Genomic DNA, 25,769 nt, shown 5'->3' with positions numbered 1-25,769 from the left:
CCTCCAGTGTCACCCTGCCATTCCCTTGCATCTTAGTGCCACCCTAGGTAAACAAACTGCTCCCCAGAGGGCTGCAGCCCCCACTTTCATAACCCACTGCTCTAAATGGTGGTCTAGAAATATTTTTAAATTGTAAAAGGGCAAACAGTCGAGAGCGCCTTTTCTGTTGTGGCACCCTTGCGTAGGAACCATATTCTATTTGAGTTACAGCAACCCCCACATTGATAGTATTTCAGTGCCTGCTGACAACTCCTTTGTTTTCTCAAGCTTTTGCTATCAATTAGCACCAGTTCATTCTTAATCTGTTTGCTTTGGATTTACTACTTTATGGTGGTTGTTATAAACATGTTGATTTTATTGTAATTTTACATTGTGCTGTCCAGTTGTATGCTTTGTAATTTTAAAATGAAAAGTGTTATAAAATATTTTAAATAAATAAATAAAAACTAGAAGTCAGCAATGCTTAAAATGTCCTTTGCCTAATGCTGAAATGACAGCAAAGTAGGAGCCAGGTAAGCCTCCCTTGGGACAGTGAACGAATCCTGAAAAGGACTCTTTCATTTGCTACCTACTTTACTTCAGATGGAGGACACATCCAGAAAAGGCTCTTGGATGTACATTTTGGCACAAGGGGGTATTGATATGAGAGAAGATGGTCTAGTCCTGCACCATGTACCGGTAGGTCTTGTGTCAGTACTGTATTTTTAATTGAGCCTGGAGCCTGGAGGTGAACAGGAAGCCAATGAAGTGGGTGGGATAAGAACCCACCTCCTGGGTCTTGTTGACAGTGTAGCAGCTGCATTCTGAGTTAATTGAAGTTTCTATTTTGTCCTCAAGGCAGCCCTACAGAGAATGCATTGCAGTAATCCAGCCAGGATATACTGTAATTTTGGCTATTGAGGAATGTGACAGGCTGCCCATTGAAAAGGGCAGATCAGTTTGTTCATATTTCCCCTTCAACTGACTGCCATTTAGTTTCCATGCCCAGTTCAAAGTGCTGGTTTTGGGTGCTGATTTTCTCAGGGAATGTCTCCTTCCATATGAGTTTCTGACTCTTAAGATGTCTAAGGAGGTCCACCTCTACTTTCCACTATATGAAGAAGTTAGGCGAGCCTCTGCAGTTAACAGGACTTTTTCTGTGGTAGCCCTGACATTCTGAAACTCTGTTGCAGGAGCAGTTTGTTTCAACCTCCTCCCTGCTTTCCTTGCCACTCTTAAACAGGTGGGAATCTTAGCTGATCTATTGCAAATCACCCAGAAAACTACCAGTAGATCCCAGTTGACATTATTTCCACTCATATGGTGGAAGTGATTGTTTCTAGGAAAAACACAGGAGTCCATCACACTCTTATCTGGCAAAGGTGTGTTGTCTTCTGAACTGCGGTCCTGGCAATAAGCAGCCTTGGGTTGAGGATTTTAAAAAACAAAACCTAGAGAACTCAGTGGAAGGTTTTATCATCCGTGTTTCTGTGTGTTTACACTGGTAAGATGACAGGAATTTTGCTTTTTCTGAAAACTGTAGGGCACCCCATCCCTTAAATATTGTCTGAAACAACACTGCTTTTGTGATCAGCACCAGGTTTCCCTGTGAGCTTCGTGTTAGGCTGCCACCTGCAAAATGGAACCAGCTGTCTCTGGAAGCCTGAGGCAAGGGGTGGGACTTGCCTACAACCTATGGAGAACCCAGTGAATCAGTAGATTTTGGTGTCTGTGGTCAAAAGGTGTACTTTTTCTTTTTTCTGTTTGAAAAAAACTAATCACTTGGGCAAATAGCAGTGATACAATAAAAATATTCAATTGGAATAGAATAGAAAACTCTTACTAGTGATTACAATATTAGCAAGATTCTGACTGCTTTATTCATCACAACTTAGCTTTGTCTATTCCTCATGACCACCTTTTCACCTTCTGATGGTGAAATGAATTTGTAGAACACTTTCAGGAGAAACTGCCATGTACTGTATGGAATTCTTGCCTAGTCCTGCCCCAGCAGAAGCTCTCCCAATCTTGCATTTCCTGTTTTTGCAGAGTAGCCTGGCTAATCTGTTGTAACCAAAATAGAAGGGTTGTAGCCGTTCTCAAACCCATTTTGGTGCTTGGTGTGTAGAGGCTAGTCTGTTGAGGTATAGAATCATAGAAGTATATGCCCCAGCCCTCTTTGTACTTTTCCTCTCCTTGGTATCCTGTGAAATTGCCTTGTGCTTCTGTTTGCACAGATGTGAGCCCCTCCCCCTCCCCCTCCCTTTTGAGGAAGTTGGCAGGCTGCCTCCTTTCAATGACCCACCTAGAGCTGCTGTCCAGAGTAGATTTGTATATGCTAATGGCCTTGACTTGTCCTAGCTTGTTTGTGGTGATTTGTGACTGCATTTATATGCAAATACTAACAACTTGCTGCTGAGTTAATTGGTGCTTTTCTTTTTGCTTCCTACAGCTTCGGGAAAGGGTTGGTTTCTTCTTATTCCAACCCTCTCTGGCTCTATAAAGATATGTATCTACCATAGTGAGGCTGAGGGTAGATAGGGATAACCTCTGACCACATGAGAGGTGGTTTGCAGGAAGCTCCTCCTGTCACCCTCTTACAACTATTGGAGGGTGTGTGTTTAACACACTGAGCTTTCAAGCATGGCTGGAGTTTATGGAGGGTTTAGTTTTAGTAGTTTGAGAGAAAGAGAGAGAGAGAGAGAGAGAGAGAGAGAGAGAGAGAGAGAGAGGAAGGAAGGAAGGAAGAAAGAGTCTATCTATCTTATCTATCTATCTATCTATCTATCTATCTATCATCTATCATCTATCTATCTGTATCTGTAGTGTGTTGCTTTGGATTAGGAGAGACAACTAAATGTTTGCAGGTACTTGATGCCATGGAAAGCATTGGCCTTTATGTGCTTCCTCATAAAAATGGTACATATTATTTAGGTGGTTGAGTAGTTTCCCCCCCCCATCTTTGCTTTGGGTTTTTTTATATTTGTGTATATTCTCCCCCCCCTTATATACAGTTCTTTGCCCAAAATCAGATTCACAAATAAAAGTGTAAAATATGTTAAAATCACAAAAACCTCATTACTTCAGAACAAACCCAAGACAATACATTCTACTAAATGGGTTCATCTAAAAGATTCAAAAACCCAACATCATTAGGAGGTACCAAAATCTTCAGTAAAGAGCAAAGCTGAACTCACCTCCAGAGCAGGGAATTCTACAAGAAGAGTGCCAAGGTTGAGCAGGCATTTACTCAGGTCACCACTCCCTGCCACCTACGGTAGTTGGTCCTTGAGAAATGGTTGGGGAGGAGGCAGCTGTGTAATTGTACTTTCCCTATCACCCCCAGTTATTAGATTGCTCCCCCTCAGATTTTCTTTGGACAGGAGCAGGTGCGATTCTGAAGCCAATCATGCTGTTTGTTGCTTGGACATGCTTCAGGATTCTTTCAGCATTAGTCTACTTTTGAAAAATCATTGGAAGGGCCTGGAGCATGTGCCTTGTGTGCAGAAGGTTTTATATTCCAACTCTGGCATCTCCACTTAGCAGCTCTCCACTGTGATACCCTTTTGCTACTAACAGTAGATTGGGGTGGTAAAGTGTAAAGACCAGCTAGTGTGCACCTTGAGCATACCTATCACTCTGAAAATGCAAACCTCAATGGTAGAGGATGTACTTTTTGTTGTTTTTCCCACAGGATGTTTGCAGAATGTCCAGTACAGTGGTACCTCGGGTTAAGAACTTAATTTGTTCTGGAGGTCCATTCTTAACCTGAAACTGTTCTTAACCTGAGGTACCACTTTAGCTAATGGGGCCTCCCGCTGCTGCCGCACCACAATTTCTGTTCTCATCCTGAAGAAGCAAAGTTCTTTACCCGAGGTACTATTTCTGGGATAGCGGAGTCTGTAACCTGACGCGTCTGTAACCCGAGGTACCACTGTAATACCTTTCTTCCAAGTGGCAGAATAGGTTATGCTTCTGAGAGAGGTGCATCTTTGAGCTGCTTCCAAATGAAGATGACTTCTGGAAAAAGTAATTTTTAAAGGAAATGATATTAAGATTGCATGTTTGTGAGTATTTCATTCAGTTTTCTTGTGGCTGATGTCTAGAAGGAATGGGATGTTACTTGGGTCAGGATCCAGTTAGGAAGGGAAAACTCTTCCTCCTTTTTTGTTTCCTTTCTCTGCATGGAGGTTGGGAGTCCATTTGCTCTTGCTTGTATCGAAGGCCACAACTTGTATATTTCTGGAGTCCTCTCCAGGCATTCTTTGGCTGGGGAAAGCAATGGGGACCCAATTTTCTTGATAGTCCAAAGTTTTCTGGCTCTTGCAGTTTGTACCTAGAGAGTGTTGAGTCTTCCTTCTATTCTGCCCTGCAGTAAAGTATTTTTTACAGTTACTGAGTCAGTGAGATTTTTTTAAGCCTTTGTTTTTGCTCTTGAAAAGTAGGGCTGGGCTGTGGCTTCACTGTTGCAGGCAGGGAGCAGCAGAGACTGAGCTGGCAGCACTCTCCAATCTGTGCTGACATGATTCCCCCCCACCTTTGAGAGGGAGGGAGCTACACTGCACACTTTGCCTGTTTGGAGAACAGTGTCCAGCCTGCTGTGTCTGACATCTCTAAAGTGGTTCCTATATCTCAGGCCCTCCTTGCATATGTGGTTAGAGGTACAGGGAGGCAGCTGGAGGACTGGGGAAGCAACATTTATTTATTTGCTGCTCCATGTCAAGAGTTTGTGGCTAGAGGGTTGCTAGTACCCTGCTCTTGACAAGGAAAGAGTGGCACCTATTCCTTCTTGTGGGTGCCTCTGTATCGCTGAGCCCTGCAGCTGGCAGGCACTATGAAGGAATTTCTCTTCCCTCTCTCTGCTTGTGGTAGGGGCAGACCCTTGAAGGGCTTGGTTTTCCTTCAACATTGTATTTTTCAGGCTCCCACCCTCAAAAGACAAAAGAGATCTGGAAGTACAGACCTGTCCTGCTGCATTCCTGAGCAACTTGGTTTTGATTAACTCAAGGTGGGGGGTGATGTGGGTTTACCTTACTGACAATAGGGATCTAAGTGCCTGAGGAAGATGCTTTCCACCCCCATCAGAAGCCCAGAGTTTGGCTTTTCAACCTTTCCTTCGTTCCATTTTGGCAACCTAGGCATATTATATGTTCTTGCTGGGCTTTGTGCAGGTTAGACGCCCCCCTTTCTTTTCTCTGTGAAGAAGCACATTCTTGTGTTAATCCTGCTATAGGAAGAATGTCAGTGGCTCTAATGTTGGGCCTCTGCTGTGGAGGGTTGAGTGGGTAATGGTCCCTTCATGGAAGGGTGGATGCGAACTCCTCTGATGTGGTCTCTTTTTCTGTCTAGGTGCTCTTAAGTTAAACTTTGACCGGCTGTGGAGAGCTTTGACAAAAATGTATTAAAACCAGTGGGAGGGGTGTATGTGGCTGATTTCAGCATTGTAGCATGGTTTGCCGGGACACAGGGCGGAGTTTGAACAGAGCCCACTGTTCCAGCCCAGCCCTTGCCGCCAGAGTGACCCCCCCACTGCAGCCAAGCTGCAGGGGTGTAGTGGGGGGAGGCTGCCAGAGCAATGGTCCCAGGTCCACTATTCTGGGGGGCTCTGCACATTTGGCTTCTCACGCTGCCCTGCCAGCCCTGCGCCACTTTGTGAGGCTGGAATCTGATCTGAATGATTTGCCGGGCTGATCACTGTGTGCGAGCCAAAAGTCTACATTTGTGCCAGCTTCTGCCTAACATGTTATGGGTGTTGATTGTATGGCCTTATCTACAGCAGACCTGGAACGGATCTCCCTGTGAAATGCAAGAGGAGATCTGGATTCTGAGGAAATGCTGGGCATTTGTTTGGCTCTAACTGTCTTTTCAGCTGCCACCTTTTGCTTTTTGTCTCATTTCCTAGATGGCTGGAATTCCAGTTTCCTGGAATCAGCTCTTACCTGCTGAAATTTGTCAGACACCTGCCCTTTTGCTTTTAAGTACTATGCTAGGGATATTGTCAAGTTTGCTGTAGTTGCCTTTTCAGCCTACTTTTTGACAGGCCTTTGTTTGCAATGTTCTGGGTTTTTACATCAGAGAGACAGAGACAGAGAAAGAAGACAACTGACTGACTTTGGCAATAGTGGAACAATCTCTGGTACCTTGTCCTATTGAGCTGTTTTGATAGAGGTTCTGCTCCACTGTTGGAGAAACAAAGTTTGAGGGGTGTGGTTGGGATGTTGTTAACAGGAGATCTCTTCTTGTTGATTTTTCATCTATTATTCTCTGGCCATTACATTTTTCTGTTGGGGTTTCCATGGTACGGTTTGTTGATTCCTCGCCCTTTGGGTATAAGACCACCCCAGGGGGTGGATTTGTGGGAAGGCATCCAGGAAATCACTGTGAACCGGCAGTGGGCGGAGTGATGTCGCCTGCGTCATCGGGACTCCTAGCCATGTCACACCCACCAGCTGACCAATCAGGTTAACCAGGGGGCATGGCTGCTGCTGTTAAAATCGCAGCACAGCTGGGGGACAGCCTCCTTTCGCCTCCTTTGTTGGATCACCCAGCCTACCCACCCTCTTTTTATGCGTTGCTTGACTTTGGCCTTGCTATGGACTAATGTCGGTCGCCTTGTTGATGGGGCCAGGTAGGAATTTTCCCACTTGGCAAATTGGCACCAGCCATTTGGTTTTCACCTACCTTGCAGAAATCGTCACAACTTTGTAATGTTGGGCGTTTAGGCATTGGGTAAGCCTAGTTCATGGGAGGGGAGGTTGTTGCCTCCGCCTGCCCTTCCTCATTAAGGGTATCCCGTTAAAGGGATCCAGGGATGTAGATCCTGTCCAAAGCCTGGGCGTGGGCTAGGCCATGCCACAACCCCATCAGGGACACTGGGGGTGCTCTTAATTGATGTATATCATAGGGCTCCCCCTATCGGTGGTTGACCCTTAAGAGACTTCCTGTGGGCGTGCAAGAATCATGATATAGTTGGTTTCACCTAATCCCTAAGCCAAACCGCTCGCATCTGTAACCAAAAGTTGTGGCATTATTTATCCCATTAACTCAAAATATTTGTGACTGTGTGTTTATTATCTAAGGGGAACTTTGGGGGCCTGGGGGCTCGCCACACAAGGTACTACTGTGTGCTTAGTTTTGAGCCCTTTGCAGATCCCTCTGATGGAGTGGGCGCTCCTTGCTTAGAGGGAGGTTGAAGGGGAGAAAAGCCCAGTGGCGCCTGGTCCCTGCTGGGATGAGGAGAGTAGCAGCTGTCGACCTTGGGTGAAAAGTTCAAATCTGCATTTAAAAGGCAGAAGGCCATTAAGGGCTGTGACGTCTGGGGTCAAGTTGAAATGGTTCTTGCGATTTAAGTAATTGAACCTTTCATTCAGGTTTCAAGCAGCTGGATTGCCCTCCAAAATGCTGTAGAGGGAAGTGAAGCTTATGCCTTGTGCAGTGCCAGCTTAGCTGCCAGAAAGTGCCTGGGGAAGCCTTCTGGGTGGTGATAGTCCCTTGTGGGAATGACTCTTTGGCTCCTCTCAGAAACTGTGAGCCAGTTGTAGTCAGGTCTTCCCAGTGCCCAGGCCTCTTCTTTAATCACTAGGCCAAGCTCTCCACGCTTCCCCAGCCTGATGAATGAATGCAACTGTTTGAGCTCCATGGTAACCCTGTGCAAGATCACAGCCTTCCCCTCTGAAGGAGGTGGAGGGAGATTCATGTGTTCAGGACTCTCGTCTCCATGGTGAGGAGGAAGAAGGTGGGGGAAGGCCCAGTTTCTGAGACCGTTGCATATTGGCTCTAGGGAAATTGTTGGCTTATGGGCCTGTACTGGTCTACTGTGTGGTCAGTCAGTAGTAATAAGTCCAATATTTTTCTCTCTTTCCTCCCCCCTCCCCCAGAAGAAATGCAGAGCCTCCAGGCTCCAAGTCTTTTACATGACAGGACTGGTCAGAGACATCCCCTCCTCTGCTCTGGTTTTTCCAATGTGCACGAGATGGCAGTCCCTCCCCCAGTGACCTTTGGTGCTTGCTTGCAGACAAATCAGCATCGGATGTTGTGTTTGTATGATGATACTAAATGAGAGTTGGCAAAATACAAATGATTTTTCTTAGCACTTTATTTTATTATCTATTGAAACAATTTTAAACCAACTCTTTCAAAAATGTAGTGCTGATGTGCAAAAAGCATACAAACAATACAAATGCATCAAATCCATTTGTAAAAATAGCAGAAACTGATTTAGGAGAAACTATGTCTGGTCCATAGTCTATACTGTGTCACTGACTCCTGTGCTTTACAAGAGGAATTGGGTTCAGTTGGGGGCAAACACACACAAACGATTTTCCAAATATAACAAAATGAAAAAACAAAACAAAAATCGTAACCTTTTTTGATAGACTTCCCTCCCCTCCCCCTCTTGGTTTCATTATAATATACTTGTTCATGCACATCCATAAAACCTTATATACTTAACAATCCAGTTTTAAAATCATCTCCATCGTATTACAAGTGACTTTTAAAAGTTATACTAATGTAATAATCTATACACAAAGCTTTAAAAATATGCATTGAACAGTTGCCCTTTTAAACATTTGTCCTGCATAGTTCAGTAATTTATTTTGCCAATCTTCTTTTTTATCTTCTTTGGCCAAGTCTTCATCCTTCCATAGGGGCTGGCTGGTCTTAGCCTGGCATCCAATCTCGAATATCGGAACAAAGTCTTTCGCTCAAACAATCCATCAAGTCCTATACATCTCAACATCATAACTTCAATTATTTTAACAATGATCATTTCCCACATTTTCCTCAGATCTACCTTTGGCAGTACTTTTGACAGGCTTTGTCACTGTCACTTTGTCCCTACCATCTGTGATCTACAGTGGTACCTCTACTTATGAATTTAATGCGTTCCGAACGCACATTCGTAAGACAAAAAAAATTGTAAGTCGAATCCTATAGGAATGCATTGGGAGAAAAAATTCGTAAGTCGAAGCAACCCTATCTAAAAATTCATAAGTAGAAAAAATCCTATCTAAACCGCATCCAAGATGGCGGACGGAGCTCCATTCATAAGTAGAAACATTCGTAAGTAGAGTTATTCGTAAGTAGAGGTACCACTGTACTGTAGTTCCTTTTGGGAAAAGGGGACTTGAGAGCCATTACTGCTCTTGGGCTCCCTTTTACTTTGGGATTACACTGGGAATGCTGCTTGGAAAGAATGGAAGCTGTTTCATTTGAATGTGTCTAGGTTGCCACATTGTGCCCAGGTTTATTCTATAGAGGAAGCCTGTCTGAGTGGTGGTCTGGTTCTTGCACAAATTTGCACAAATGAATGGTGCTGAATTCCAGCCTGTTTTCAGCAGGAATTGACTGGGGAGGTCCCAGACAGCACCAATTCCAGCAGCTAGGCTTGCATTTGGTGCAAAATTTCAAAGGTGCTGATTACAAGTTCTGCTTTCCCAGGAGCAACTGGGAGCATATTTTATGGCTCCTGATTGTTCCTTTGCAGCTGCTTCTTTAACTCTCCCACACTTGATGTTATAGATTATCATTGTATATTATCATTTATTAAATTTGGTAGTCACTTTTTGTCCCTGCAACTCAAAGCAACTTACAATATTTTAAGCAAAAACAAACAAATGCATGCATGCATACCATCATTAACTCCCTCTCCTAATCTTCTAGTTTCCAGGTATTAAGGGGTGGCCTTTGCTGTCGCCTGGACATTACTTCTCCCCAGGGGGAAAACTTCTTTGGTGTTGTCTAATGATGATGATAATTAATAATAATAATTTATTTATACAGCACCCATCTGACTGGGTTGCCTCAGCCACTCTGGGCAGCTTCCAAAGAAGTAAAAACATTAAAAATAGTAAAACATCAAACATTAAAAACTTCCCTATATAGGGCTGTCTTCTTCTAAAAGTCATATAGTTGGTTATTTCTTTTACATCTGATGGGAGGGCATTCCACAAGGCTGGCATGACTACTGAGAAGGCCCTCTGTCTGTTTCACTGTAACCTCAATTCTCATAATGAGGAATCTGCCAGAAGGCCCTTGGAGCTGGATCTCAGTGTCCTGACTGAACAATGGAGGTGGAGATGCTCCTTCAGGTATACTGGGCTGAAGCTGTTTAGGGCTTTAAAAATTAGCACCAACATTTTGAATTATGCTCAGAAACGTACTGAGACCGGTGTTATATGGTTTTGGCTGCCACTCCCAGTCACCAGTCTAGCGGCCACATTCTGGATTAGCTGTAGTTTCTGAATCACCTTCAAAGGAAGGCCCGTATAGAGTGCATTGCAGTAGTCCAAGCAGGAGATAAGCAGAGCGTGTACCACCCTGGTGAGACAATGCGCAGGCAGGTAAGGTCTCAGCTGGCATACCAGCCCAGTAACTGATTTAACCCCAACTCCCCTGGTGGTTGAGCCCAGGTGGGTTCTCAGTCAATCAACAAGGGCAGGGCAGGCTTCTCTCTACTGGTCACAGATGGAAAAATGCCAGCTTCCGTAGGAGCAAGGAGTGAGGCAGCTGTGGAACGAGGCCAGTTGATGTCAAGTGTGCAGTAGGTGGGTGTGGCTTGGAGAAAACATCTTTTGGGGTCAAATTAGAACCTCATTCCAGTTCTCATGCCTACAAGTTTGTGGTTCGCCACCACCAGATCAAAAATTCTGGTCCTTTTCCCCTTATGGGTTGGCAGTCTTTTAAGTCAGGAAAGATGCCTTGTAGTTTCACACAGTCTTCCTTGATGTAGTTCTGCTGGAAGCATTTGGCATTCGCCACCTTCTCCATGGATTCTAGCATTATCCTGAGCTTATTGCCATACAGCTGCATTCAAACTGTATAGCATTTATACCTAAAGCCACCACTTGGACATTTTGATGTGACACTTATTTCCAGTAGGCTTCAAGGGCTCTTCAATTTCATTGTAAGGAAGGGTTTATCACTTCTTTGACATGGTAGAGGACTCCAAAATTGAGGGGTTGTGCTTGAGTAAATAAATCCATTTCCAAAAGCAAAGTTCAATGAAAAAAAGGTAAATAAATAGCAAAGGCTCCCCACGACTGCTCTTGTTCTTCCTAGCCTGCCCTGTGGTGAGAGGAGTTATATCAAATGTCCTCAAGACCTCAGATTAGCCTCCTTGCAGCCAGGAGTTTATTTGCAGCATTGGGTGTGTTGTGTGGAATAGTGGGTAAAGAGCACATCTCTTTGGTAAAAGGGGCATTACAGTAGCTGGAGGAGCTATGTAATTTTCAGCTGCTACTCTTTGCCTGGTGTTTTGGGCTGGCCCAGAGTCAACTTATCAGCCTATGACACCAGGCTTTTCTCTTCTTTAATTTTTTAAGGTTAGTAATATCAACATCAGACCATTTGATTACTATGTATTAGTATGTACTGTATTTTATTAAGGAGTCTTGTTATTGCTTGTTTACATGGAAATACTTACACTGTGTGCTGGCTCAACAAGATGCAAAAGGGGGGCTGTAAAAGGGTTTTGGGCATGGAGTAAGAAGAGAGAATTTGCAGTTTTCTTTTCTCTCTCAACATCTTGACCTTGTGGTCCCTTTCAGCTCTATGATTATTATTCTATGACATGAATACCTCTTAAGTCATTTTCATGCAAAAGATGGAAATCAGTGCTTTGTTGGATGTCATAGTGGTGAAGGAGTTGGAACTTCTCTCATGAACTAGAGGTTGGGATTCTGCGCAGTGAAATAGTTGCAAGACTGGATGTTGACAACTCCAAGACAGGATCCACTCTGTATTTCCGTTAGCTGCTTTAGAAAAGTAAGACTGGAGGACTTAATATGCTGTCTTCAGGCAATTGCTGTAGCTCAGTGGCGATCACCTTTTTACATGTGGAAGGTCCGAAGTTCAATCCCTGACATCCCCAGGTAGGGTAAGAGAGAGCCATTGCCAGTCAGTGCTGAGCTAGATGCACCAAAGGTTTGACATAAGGCAACTTCATATGTTCTGTATGCAAGACCAGACCATTTGCCCATCTTGCCCTGTACTATCTGCCTTGAATTTCCAAGGTGTTGGGACAGAAAATAGTATTTAATATCTCTTGTCACCTGTTTCTAAGATAGGGATTGAATCCAGGGCCTTCCGCATGCAAAGATGATGTTCTACCACTGAGTGGTGGTCCCTCCTTGGGATGAGATCCTGAGCCAGTGCAACATGCCAGGTGAGTACAAAGGGGGGGGTGTTGCTGCCTAGGACAAGAGGGGTGAGGCCTGTGTAGCACAACAAACATGGGAAGGGATTTGAACGGGAGTTGGTGAGCTCTTAATCATATTGCTGGTAGTTTGTCGCCTTTGCAACAAATATACCTGCTATTAGAGGCTTATTCTGGAGCTCCAATTGGGCAGCTGAGGCAAAGCATTGGGTTCCTGCCTGCTTTTTCTTCAAACAATATCTTCTAGCTTCCAGATTTCTGATAAATTGATAAGAGGAATTGCGGGAGTCAATAGAGTTGTAGACACTTTGCCAATATAACCGTAGTGCTATTGATCTGCCAGTAAATTAAAGTCTTACTTAGAGGCTGCCGATATTTCTAATCTCCTGCCTCGCCAATTACAACCTTCCAGCTACCTGAGAGAGACAGAGCAGGCAGGCAGGCCCAGCTGTTGGGCCCTGTTTAGTCTGGGGAGCTGCCAGGATACAAGACAATTCATTGGAGTATGAGAGGCTGTGGCTGTCTTACCATGCTACACTCCCCCCTCAAAGCATTTTAGTCAAGGAGAGACCCTTCCCATGTCCTCAAAAGGCCAAGGAGTGAGGTGACAAAAGGCCTTTTAAGTACACAACAATTTTGTTTATTTTCGCCAGTAGTTGGAATGCTGTGTTTGGTGAATCCTTGGTAATTCGTGTAAAAAGTGTTTGTGGGAACAAGCACTGCTGTAGTTTTGGTGGCAGATAGCATTGTTATTACTCACCAGAAAGAGGATTCTGTGGCCACAGATGTTCAAGAGCCATTGCTGGTCAAGGAGTAGCATCAGTCACCACTTTGGGTAGTCAGTTGCCTTTTCTTCCTGTTTGCTTCACACACAGGGGAAATCCCAAAACTTGCTCTTCTGGGTGTATGTAATTTGAGGGGGAAATCTCTACCATTCATTTTTCTGACAAAATTTTTCTATTCCTAGATAATACAGAATGTGTTAAGCAACAGAATTCTGTAGAGATCTGATATATAGCCAGTCTCCATTCTTTTGCTGGGCAGCAGCATGTGCGGGGTTTAGCAGAGTGCTATGATGTGCAGAGGCAAAAGGCCGTGTTGGGAGCACAGGGGGGCTGCCCCCTTTCTGTAGTTTTAGCCCACCCTCCTCCCCCTCCCCTCACCCTGTTCCTGCTTGTTTGAAGCTGGACAAGCAGCTGAGTTGCTTTCAGAGGTCCAAGAAAGAACAATGGGATCGTTGAGCTCCCTGCTGGGGGTCCTGTTTTGAGTGATGATGGTCTGAGCAGATTGTTCACCTGATAAGCTCCTTTCAAGTCTCTTTATGTTTGAAAGTCCACAGTCGGCTTTGGGAAGAAATCTCCAGATAAATGCTGTGTTCTTTCTAATACCCCAGAGCAAAAATCAATTGGAGGGATAATTCCTCCCCTTGTCCTACACAGACTTTCATGTGTATATATCTCCAGCAGCACCTTCACATATGGAAAAGATTTCTTATATTGCCCTTGGATAAAAGCTTCTGCACTGATTGTGCAATGTGTGCCCTCTGGAGGATAGGTGTATTTTCCCAGGCAGAGTTTGGCTCCTGTGTTTTCCTGTTGAATTTAGATACAAGCAGAGAGAGGAAGATGAGAGCTACCCAGCTGAGCCCAGCTATAGGTTGTTTTAGCAGCAGATAGAACTACATGATGAATCCTCTCAACCTCACACTGAAAGGAGGAAAGATACTAATATCTGCAACTTGGAAGAGTAAGTCTTGGTGACTGTCTGAAGAGAGGGTGGCCTGCATTATACATTGGTTGTTTCTGTGCTTTATGTGAGTTGCTTTGAACACCTCTGTTTGTGGGGAAATTTGAAAATTCAGATATTTACCCATACTACATGCACAATAGAAAGGTGATGTGAGCATTGGATTGTGTGAAATCAGAGTATGTTAACCCCATTGTTCTGAACAATGACCCAGTGCCCATTCTGGAGTTCAGACCACCTTTCTTACTCTTAAGTAATTCAGTGATCTCCAGGTTAACTGGAACTGGTTACTTCTGATCAACTATATTAAGCTAAACAGACACAGCTAGTTGAGGAAGCATTTTGGACATCCATGGTTCACAACACTGGTGAAAATTCCAGCAGGATCGCCACCCTTGTCACTTCTGCAGAATCCAATCACTTTTACATTTAACTTACTGAGAGTTCTATTAAAGGATTGGAGTCCAGGTGAAAGGAGTTTATGTGTCCATTATTTCAATTAGCAGAGCATGGTTTGTTTTATGTGATTCATGTATAAATTTATTTTATTCATTCCAATCGTGTGTCCGCCTAGAGGTGCTCAGCTTGGAGCATTTCACTGTAGCCAGTCTATAAATGCTTACTTTTCTGGAGAGTTGGTGTTACAACTGGTGGGGTGTGTGTTTATGTCTGTTTCTTATTTTTATTTAGGAGCATAGCTAGATAAACTCTTTTTCCAGCAAGGAGGATCTTTTTGGAGGAACTGGATGAAGTTGATAAACTACTCTCAGCCCTGGCCAAAGCCCATTACCCATGATACAAGGAACAAGTTGGAGAGCTCCAGGCAGCACTAAGCGTTTGTAGTTCTTATCTGTCCCTTAAATGGCTTTGCAGTATTTATCTGGTCTGCAGTGTCTGAGCAAACATAATTCTGAGGGTGAAGGGGAGCTTTAGAACCTTCTGTTCCTACTTCTTCACAGTTAGGGTGTTCTTTCTCCCTACTGCACAGTATATTTGAGCCTAAACTCATCCTCCTGCCACTTGCCATTGCTGTTGCTGTGTTGGAGCCATTTTGCTGACTCATTGGTTTGGACTGAGATTTGTCCCACTTTCATTACTCACCATGGCTTCTGTGTTCAATCCCTGAGAAAGTCCTCCTATCTTCTCTGCAGCCTCCTGAGTCACTTCATTTCTGTAGTTTCCACTGTTCTTCAGACATCTTTGCCTGCTCAGTTAGCAGCATTAAAAATGGGGGGAAAGGGAGTTGGGATAGCATTTGGAGGAGCAGTGGTAACTGTTTCTGGCCGAGTCTGCTGACTTTGAAATTAGCCTTGATTTGTGATTGAGCTCAACCTGAATATATTGCTATGACTCAGTGCAGGACAGGATGGCGGCCTTGACAGCAGGGAGGGGAAAGTGAGTGCACAAGCAAGCAGTCTCCCCTTCCATTGGCATAACCTGTGAAATATTGCCTCTTGTGGCTGTGTCTTGCACTCTTGCTGAGCATGATGCCCAGTAGTGTATTAAACACTAGTTGAGTCCAGGAGGGCAGCTGATCACCCACGAGAGATAAGCCAAGTTCTCTGATGGCAGATCAATAAAGGTTAGTGACATCATATCTCAAAGTGAGAGAACCTGCTTTCCACAGAGCTGTTTATCAGATGACAGCCTGAAACACTGTTAACATTTTCCTTGCCAGGGACGTGCTTCCCACTAGAACTGGCCTCTATGATTACTCTGGGCCTTGTTGCTTTACACCTTTGCCTCAACTATCCTCATGTCTGTCCTCTTGTGGGTCTGTCATGTGAGGAAAGTATGCATGTTGTGCTTACCTGCTGTATTCCTCCGTAGACTGAGGTGTCCATTGGGGTTTGCTAAGGATTTGTTCCAATAGGTTTGGAAAAGAGCATTTGAGCAAAAAGCAGCCAGAATTCCTATTGAGGCATTCTCATCATTCCACTGGCAGCACAGTGAAAGGGACTGAGAGCAGGCTGAGTAGGTCACAGTGACCAAAGTTCCCTCTAGTCTCACCCATTCAGATTGGAAGTGCCCACATTTCCAGATATCTTCATGTTGGTTGGCTTGTGAGCTGGACACGGGATCTTGCAGGACAAGACAGGTCTCTAGCATAGGAGGGGTTAACTCACAGGAAGGGAGTAACAGCTGGACTAGTCTCTAAGGCTTCTGCTCCCTCCCTCCTTCTCCCAAGGCCATTTTCAGAGGGCAGTGCCAGTTCAGGGGGAGGTGGGATGATGTCTGTGATCCCAGTCCCAGCTAATGGGCTGGTGTCCAAATGGAAAGTGTATTTTCAGGGTAGAAGTGCTGAGCCGTTAGTGGGGCCTGGATTACTGGGTGATTGTGCTGTCAATACTGCTGTATTGAGTCTGAGCAAGCCTTCACAACACAAGGAAACACTTAGCTCACTGCTCCTGCTTATTGAGAAGCCAATAGCAATTTACTGGCTGACACTTGACATCAGATCCATTCCCTGAGGTACAGTTCCTGCAAAACTATCCTTGTGTCCTCTCTCAACTTACCATTCTTGTTGCCCTCTTTCTTACCTGACATGTTGGGGGAGGGGGTGCAAGTGTTTGCCTTTTGTGTGTGCGCCTCTGCTAGACTTCATGGCTTCTGTGGAGTAACCACTCATTCCCATGGCATGCAGCGCACATGCTTTCACAGTTCAATAAGGGCTGCTTCCTGGGATAACGTGAAACTTTTGTGTGTGTATGAGAAGACTTTTGCTGTGTTTATTTTGGCAGTAAGGACAGGCGAAGGGCTCCTAATGTGCTACAGAAGGGGCAATACTAGCCTGAGTTTCTAAGCTGCTTGTGCCCAGGACAGGCTTCTTGGAGGTTCTCCTTCTTTTCGTCTACTCCCAATTTTGCCTGTACTTAATGTTCATAGAAATAAATTGTTCAAATTTTCAGTGCAGTAGGGTATAATTAAAGTAGCTCTTCATATGGAAAATCTGCAGCAAAATGCTCTAACTTCTAACAGAAGTGTTGCTGTTCAGGGAACGAGCCACACCCTCCCCCAGGATACAGTGGTACTTTGGTTGTCGAACTTAATCCATTCGACTCCTGGAATGGTTTGAAAACCCAGGCATGGTTTCCAATTGGCTGCAGGAGCTTCCTGCACTCAATTGCAAGCTGCATCAGACGTTCAGCTTCCAAAAAAAGTTTGTAAACCAGAACACTCACTTCCAGGTTTGCGGCATTCGGGAGCCAAAATGTCTGAGTACCAAGGCGTTCGACAGCTAAGGTATGACTGTATTCCATTTGGAAAATTCCCCCCCCCCATTTCTTGCTTTCTTTTCTAACTTGACATGTCAACATATTATGACATGTATACCCCTCATTTGGGGGGAGGGTTCTACAAATCTTGAGGTTCCCCTGAGTATGCTGACAAAGCTACAGTGAAACAATAGGGTAAAACAGCTCCACTTCTGTTGACACTCATCACCTGAGTTTACTATTAGAGAGTGATAGGATTCTGACATTTATGGGCATAATGACCACACAAAACATATTTCAGTCACATTTCAAATGAAAGGACTAGGAGGTTAATCCTCATGTGTAGAGAGCTAGTTCATCACTTATAGCATGCAGTGGTGATGGATAGATCATGGCACAATGGTTTGATTCCAGGGAGAGCATCTTCAAATGATTGCACAACATAAACAAGTTGAAAACTTAACCTTTTCTAGTTTTCCAGTTGCTTATGACTTTGATGTAGGTGCTTTGGTTGCCGTACATCCCTCTTCTCCATATCCGGAGGGCTGGACCCAGAGACACTAGGAGGAGCTAGTGATGTCTCCATTTCTGGATTGCTGTCTTCCTGATAAACTCTTGGCATGACATAGATCTGCACCTCCTTTCTTTCTGTTGGCTGCTAGAAATCCTTTTTTCAACTTGTGGTTATATTAGATATTAGCATGAATGAGAGCATACTGGGTGGTGGTGGTGGGAGCTAAGATAGTCAAGAACAATGTGAGAAGTGATACTTTGGTCTAAGTGGCTCAGCTTGCTTGTGGAAAGCTTTGAAGCTGGTTATTAGTTCCCAGTTGTTTGTGCAAAGTTCAAAATGCAACTCAGTCAGAAAATTTAATCAATTAAAGTTTATGTCTCTCCTGAGCCCCAAAATAAACTTTGGAATACCTCATATTATATAAGTCATTGACTGGGGGATAATCTCCTACAAGATATACAAAGCTTTTCTCCAATCAAGGTTGTCATGTTTCTGCAACATACATGAATGTGTGGTGACCTCAGATGTCACCAATAAGTAACGATCAAGGAGTGCACACTCCACAATAGGTTTTAGGCCAAAAGAATCTTACACCCCATATCCAGTAGAATATCCTTTGATATGGCATTTAGTCATATACTAAATGTCAATCATAGCCAAAATATGAAAAAATGAATAAAGAACTTGGGGTGTATATCATCAAACTCTAATGAATAAATGATGATCTCAGATTAACATGGGTGTATATGTGTCATATTTGACACTGGCTTGTCCTGAAATAAAGCAATGGATCAGATCTTATTCAGTGTCATCTTACATGGGATACTGTTCTAGAAATAAGGATGTATCAACATTTACTGTGGATGCACATCACAGCCACACTGGTTTCTTAAGATGCCTCCCACAATTTTTACTTGTTGGAATCATCTGCATTTGTGCCTTCAATATTTCACCTTTAAGAAATTCCCATCCATCTTCAATTCTCTTCTCTCTGAGAATTTCTGACCATGGAATCTCACTTAAGCTTTTAGAAATCCACCTTCATAAAGTCCAGAGTAAATATCCAACTACACTCAGCTTTCCTTTGCCTCTGTATCATGAAACCCAGGAGGACATGATCACTTCCTCCTAAGTTTCCCAGTATTCCCACTTCATTAATGAGTTTCTCTCTGTTGGTGAGGACCAAGTCCAAGATAGATGATCCCCTTGTTTCTTCCACCTTGTGGGAAATGAAATTGTCAGTGAGGGTGTGGAGGAATTTGTTAGACCTTGCATTCTTGACAAGGTTTTGAATTCCAACAGATATTAGGGAAGTTGAAGTCTCCCATGACTTACTATCTCTCTCTCATTTGAATGTATGGTAATCTGCCGTAGGAAGGCATTATCTAAGTCAGGCATCCCCAAACTGCGGCCCTCCAGATGTTTTGGCCTACAACTCCCATGATCCCTAGCTAACAGGACCAGTGGTCGGGGAAGATGTGAATTGTAGTCCAAAACATCTGGAGGGCCGAAGTTTGGGGATGCCTGATCTAAGTCTTCAGTGTGGCTTGGAGATCTATAGCAGATACTCAAAGTAAGGTCACTATTGTTTCCCTCTCTTACAATTTTTACCCTTATACGTACTCTCAAACTGCCTTCCATGTTCCAGGTCATGGATCTCTACACAAGTGTATTTATCCTTTACATATAATGCTGCTACTTCTTCTTTCTTGTTTGGTCTATTCCTTTTGAATAGGTTTTGCCTCTCAATTTCTACATTCCAGTCATACGTCTCATCCTACCAGGTTTCAGTAATGCCTTTTAGGTCATATTTGCTATCCTGTATTGAGCTTGAATTTGTCTTGCTTGTTTCTTATACTCTGTGCATTAGTATAGACCAGGGGTCAGCAACCTTTTTCAGCCGTAGGCCGGTCCACCGTTCCTCAGACCATGTGGTGGGCCGGACTATATTTTTTGGGGGGAAATGAATGAATTCCTATGCCCCACAAATAACCCAAAGATGCATTTTAAATAAAATGATACATTATACTCATGTAAAAACACGCTGATTCCCGGACTGTCCGTGGCCCGGATTGAGAAGCCAATTGGGCTGCATCTGACGCCCAGGCCTTAGGTTGCCTACCCCTGGTATAGACAACTGAAACCATAAGTCACTCCCTCCAGCTGCTTCCTCCTTATACTTTCCTCCCCTTTAGCAGGTTTCTGGATTTTCTGGACCACCATCTCAGTTTCCTGTGCATCAATGAAGCTGTTATCCCTAGTACCAGGTGTTCCCCTCTCATCTGTAATATTGTCTTCCTCCCACTCAGGATTTAGTTTAAAGCTCTCCTGATCAGGTTTGTGAGACTCTTAGCAAACACACTATTGCCAACCACTGTGAGGTCCCACCCATATTTTGCCCAAAGTACTTCCTCAAGGAAGCAGAGACTGAATAAGGAACTGGGACCCAGGTGGCGCTGTGGTTAAACCACTGAGCCTAGGGCTTGCTGATCAGAAGGTCGGCGGTTCGAATCCCTGTGACGGGGTGAGCTCCCGTTGCTTGGTCCCAGCTCCTGCCAACCTAGCAGTTCGAAAGCACGTCAAAATGCAAGTAGATAAATAGGAACCGCTACAGCGGGAAGGTAAACGGCGTTTCCATGTGCTGTTCTGGTTCGCCAGAAGCGGCTTTGTCATGCTGGCCACATGACCTGGAAGCTATACGCCGGCTCCCTCGGCCAATAATGCGAGATGAGCGCGCAGCCCCAGAGTCGGACACGACTGGACCTAATGGTCAGGGGTCCCTTTACCTTTACCTTTAGTGTACACAATACAATAAGCTTTGGTCCATCACCAGTACAGTGTCTGTCATGTTATATATTTATAAAAGTATTTATCTGCTACTAAATCACAAAACATCAAAACAGTTTACAACATTAAGAAGATAATCATGCAATAAAAGCATCAAAAAATTAAAAGCAATTTCAAAGCAAAAACTAAAAACAAGCAGCAATAAACCATTGTGGGAGATGTGCTCTTAATTGCCTGAATAGTCCTGGTGTAATAAAAAAGTTTTCAGCATGCGTTTTAAAGTTGGCACAGAAGGCACCCACTGAATCTTTTTTGGCAGAATATTCCACTGGACCGGGCGAAGGACACTAAAGGTTCAGTTTTTTCTTGTCAAACAAGCCACACCAACTCAGGTACTGATCGATTACTTCTGCAGGTGATCTCAGTGATAGAGATGGGACATAAGGATTCAGGTAATCCTTGAGGTACCCTGGACCTAAGCTGTTCAGGACTTTGTAAATTAATACAAGAACCTCAATATGAGATGGGCAGCCATTGCAGCTGTTTTAACAATGATTCCGCATGTTCTCAGCCAGAGGCTCCCTTCAGCAGTCTGGCCCCACCAGACCCAGGGGCAGGCAACCTCATACGGAGCGCATTACAGCAGTCCAGCCTTGAGGTTATCAACATATGGATGACAGTCATCAGGCTATCCCTGTCCAGGAATGGCCATAGTTGGTGAACCAGATCTTTATGAGGTCATGGAATAGTGTCTTTAAAAAAAGAAAAAGAAAAAAGTAGCTACTGAACTGAAAAGGTGAAATTCTTCTTCTAGGATTCCACCCACCTGCACATTAAAACTAGCATGCATTTAAAAATCAAGAGCAATCATTTTGAATGCAACTAGGATTTTTTTATGGACTGGTGATTATGGCTGGTGGCTATATCTGCCTGGAAAGGACAGGGTTTGATCAAAACTTTTTTGAAAGTGAAGATTTATTGAAAATTTATTTTGGGATATTTTGAATGGTGATAGCATGAGTATGTATACTTGACAGTGTGTTCAGTTCAAAGGGGATTGTGTCCAATGAAGTTCTATTTGGAGTAGGGGCATTGAAATTAATGGAACTATGTTAGTCAAATCCATTAATTTAATGGGTCTGCTCTGAGTAGAACAACCCTGAATACAACCCAAAGAAAGAGTTTGCGCTTTCATTTCACAGATAACTGACTTTCCTGTATGTAGTGTATGTCTATATTAAAGTAACATGTCAGGGAGAAGAGAGCAGCCTTGTTGTTCCTTGCTCTTGCCTGCATATTCTGGCTAGTGTTGGCAAGTGCACCCTTGGCAGTGTTTTTTCTCTCCAAAGGACACATCTGGCTGCGCGGATATATTATTTGTATGGGCCCAATGTTTGTTTGGTGGGTTCAAACCTCACTCCTTTATTTTTGCTATTATTGGTTTGGGTTACAAGCTAGTTACAGTGTCCTATACCGTAGGAAAGCATTGGGACAGATACAGTGCCATGCCACCTCATAGGCAACATATTACTGGATGCATAGATGCATGATTTATGGTGACCCAAAACTTATTTTGAGGCGAACACCCCCAGTTCCTTCTTCATTTCCTCCTTCATTGACTATAGTTGGTGTGTGGCTGCCATATTTGATGCTGGTTTACAACCAAGACCAGAAATGTGAATGTGTGATTTGGCATCATCAAAGTTTACTGTGGGGTGTGCACCCAGAATTTATTATTTATTTATTGTCATCTGAGATCATCACAAATCATGAGCACTGTGCACATGCACAACAATTTTGAATGGAGAAAATTATTGTGCATTTCAAAAGTGAGCAGCCCCCCAGTTTTGTGAAATAAAGAACTGGAACCTGAGAACTAGCAACCCACTTCATTGTAAAGGAGGCAAGTATCTGGAGACTGTAACCCTTGAAAAGGCCTCTTCCTGTGATCCCTGCAAACGGTACTTTTCTATCAAAGAACAATAGCCAGCATCTTGGCTTAACCTTGGCTGTAGGAGTCGAACTCTTGAAAGCAGCCTGGGGTTGAACACCACGCTGGATTTGAAGCCAGAAAGTCAGTGGTCAGCATTTGAGCACTCATGGTCTGAGCTATGTAGTACCTGTAACAAGTGGCAACTGTGGCATCTTACCAGTAGATAGGATTGAGGAGGCTGTGAGTCCTGATTGTGGCCTACTGTATGCTGCCAATGAAACCTTCAGGCAGAAAGGGAAAGCACTGGAGCAGCAGGCAGCAACTGTTACTTTCTTCTGCCTCTGATATGTGAGATTCTGTAGTCCTGGTCTCCATTTGAAATTAAATGCCTGAACTAGATAAAATCCTTTCTGGATCAGACCAGACCTATTGTCTATGCCAGGCATCCCCAAACTGTGGCCCTCCAGATGTTCTGGCCTACAACTCCCATGATCCCTAGCTAACAGGACCAGTGGTCGGGGAAGATGGGAATTGTAGTCCAAAACATCTGGAGGGCCGAGGTTTGGGGATGCCTGGTCTATGCTCCACTCCATAAAGCTCACAAGAGAGTTGTTTGTTGGAACTGTCATGGGAGCCTTTGGAGTGCTGCAGCTGAAGGAAGAGTGAAGATTCCCTTCCTGGGGGGACTTACTTTGGTTTGAAAAAAAACGACAGTCTGGTGCACCTTTGCGGTTGGGTGTTCTTCCTTCCCTGTATGTGTAGATGCAGGAGTATGAAGGGGGGGGGACTCAGACACTCCATAGACATAGATGTACATAAGCTCCCAGACAGAGACTAGCTGGGCCACATTTTAGAGTGAAACATTTCTCAAGAGCAGGAATGACTCATGCCAGCAAAGTTCATGCCCTCTGGAGAAGGAGGGTCAGTATCTGCTTTACAGGAAAAGTGCTAATCTTGGGTATTAAATCAAACTCTATGGGACAGACAGCTGAAGCTCAGGCACAGATAGGTAAAGTGTGTAATAAGTCCTTTGCATCAGAAAACTCCCAAGTGTGAAGCGGATGGGTCTGTTGACAATTTGCATAGGTGGAGAAGGTAGTGAGCACTGAAGGAGCTGCTTGGTGTTAATGTCACAAGGAACTGCTTGAGGATCTGACAATGGGAATATCTCTACTCTTCCAGCCCTTTGCCCACCTGTCCCCTTTGGAGCTACTTTATAGAAGAGCACTCTTTGATCCCACATGTTGATAGTTGTGACCACTAGATGGCTGAAATGCTCCACTGAAGCACTGTGCTATGTGGTGATGTGGCATGTGAGGAGGCCATGGCTCAGCAAAGTACCTTAGTTGCAAGGCCATATAGCCATCACCTGCCTGGGAGTTTCCTGTAATGATGGTGCTTTGAACTGGAAGGGGTGTTCTCTCTCTCTCTGCTACTTGGACTAAGGACCCCGGGAAGCTGTCTTATGTTGCTGTGTATGACTAGGCACAGCCTAAGGCAGTGCTTCTCAAAGTTGGGTCTCCAGCTGTTGCAAGCTAGCAAGATCAGTGGTCAGGGATGATGGGAGTTATAGTCCAACAACAGCTGGAGACCCAAGTTTGAGAAACCCAGGCCTGAGGCTTTTCAGAAACAGCCCTTTAATCTTGCCTGATCTGCTCTTCTCTACAGGAGTACCCTGCACTGGCCCAGCCACCTCCTTACAGTGAGCATCTTTGTTGCAAGGTTTCTTCTCTTCAGGAGCAGCCTTTGTTCTGTCTCCAGTGGATGGTTGACTGTTTCTAAGGTAAAGGTAAAGGGACCCCTGACCATTAGGTCCAGTCGTGACCGACTCTGGGGTTGTGCGCTCATCTCGCATTATTGGCTGAGGGAGCCGGCGTATAGCTTCCAGGTCATGTGGCCAGTATGACAAAGCCGCTTCTGGCAAACCAAAGCAGCACATGGAAACACCGTTTACCTTCCGGCTATAGCATACTTGCATAGCTACTTGCATTTTGATGTGCTTTCGAACTGCTAGGTTGGCAGGAGCTGGGACCAAGCAACGGGAGCTCACCCCGTCACAGGGATTCGAACTGCCGACCTTCTGATCAGCAAGCCCTAGGCTCAGTGGTTTAGCCCATAGCGCCACCTGGATCTTCCATCTATCTTCCATCAAAGAGAGGGGCTTTAGAATGAGGAAGAGTGGGTATCAATGTTGCCAGGCTATATTGGCTGTGGGAAGGAGGGCAGGCACACACCTTTGCCAGATAAGCCTTCAGGGGTACTGGCAAGCAGGGCCATGCTGGAGCTGAGATGTGGCTGCTTTCTTGGCTTTCTTTCTTGCATCTTAAGGTCAGCTTTGTTGGAGAATTGGTGCAAAACATATGGTTGGGAGAGGACCACTTAGTGTGCCTCTGCACTGACACAGGCAACATTAGTTTTCTTTCCCCTTGGTGGTGATTGAGGCCTGAAAGGTCTTCCTGGAAACCCAAGATCACAGCACTGTTAAGAAATCTGAATGGGCCACCAGCCAGCTGCATCCTGCCTTACACAGTTGGAGGTGTTGCAAAGATTGGGAGAAAGCAGATGGCCTGGGGCTGCCTCTGGAGCAGGCAGGTTGCCACCACCTTTCAGGGCTTGGCATCAAAGCAAGGAGGCTTTCCAGTTCCACAGTAGATTAGCTGGAGAGGCTGGCTGTGGGCCATTATGGCAGCAATCTACCACCTCTTTGCTTCATCTCCACATGTTCGTTCTTTATTTTTGGTGTTCTTTATTGGCCAATTCTTGTATAGCTGAGTGCCTGTGTAACTTGAGAGAGAGAGTTTTAAGTTTAGTCCAAGCTGGAAAATAGAGAAGTTGTTTTGAAGGTAGTTGCTACATTTCAATTTCCACCTATTTCTGTGCCCTTTAATATGACTTACGTTTTGCTTGTCAGCTTTACACCAGGTTCAGACACTGGCAGAACAAATGGGTGCATTGCAGGGTAGACTGGATAGGATATTATCATGCAGGCTTTAAACTTGAAGGATTCTTGAATTCAGCAAGATTGCTGTGACAAGACCTTCTGTGTCCTGCACAGGCACCTGTATGGGTGCTAGAGACAGAGAAAAAACAGGTCAATTGCAAACTGGTAGCAAAAGTTGGAGGTTGCTATCATTTTTCTTCCTTATGGTAATGTTTAAGAGGATAGGTAAAGGTAAAGGTACCCCTGACCATTACGGTAGTTCCAGTTTAAGAGGATACATTGGAACAATATCATGTTGGGTTTTAGAGCATAGGCAAATATTGTTAATCAAATATATCATCAAATATATTGGTGGTTGACTGTTAACTCCTGTCTGTTCTGTTTGCTCACTTCAGCCATCCTCTGAACCTGCCTGTTGGTTTCAAGACTCAAAGACTTGTTGCTTCCTTTTCCATTGCAATAACTGGTACCGATTATTGCATTCAGAGCAAGGAGCC

The 25,769-nt window shown here is 44.4% G+C and overlaps 1 protein-coding gene across 14 annotated transcripts in view; it reads left to right on the top strand.

Annotated features, from left to right (window-relative positions):
- The window catches only part of ZFHX3 (zinc finger homeobox 3), a 169,377-nt gene that overhangs the window by 16,704 nt on the left and 126,904 nt on the right, over positions 1-25,769 (top strand). For 4 of the 14 annotated variants that reach the window (XM_088672000.1, XM_088672001.1, XM_088671996.1 and 1 more), the window contains exon 3: positions 583-24,114. The exons of 8 other annotated variants lie outside the window; for them this stretch is intronic. The gene's annotated coding sequence lies outside the window, so the exon portion shown is untranslated. The remainder of the gene's footprint in view (positions 1-582; positions 24,115-25,769) is intronic. 2 more of the 14 variants (XM_060276018.2, XM_088671997.1) reach the window with 1 other exon arrangement.

Source organism: Zootoca vivipara, chromosome 6, assembly GCF_965207765.1.
Source record: "Zootoca vivipara chromosome 6, rZooViv2.hap1.1, whole genome shotgun sequence".
In the NCBI taxonomy this organism is placed as follows: Eukaryota; Metazoa; Chordata; class Lepidosauria; order Squamata; family Lacertidae; genus Zootoca; species Zootoca vivipara.
Note: the sequence above shows the minus strand (reverse complement) of the source record. Positions and strands in the feature narration are given on the sequence as shown.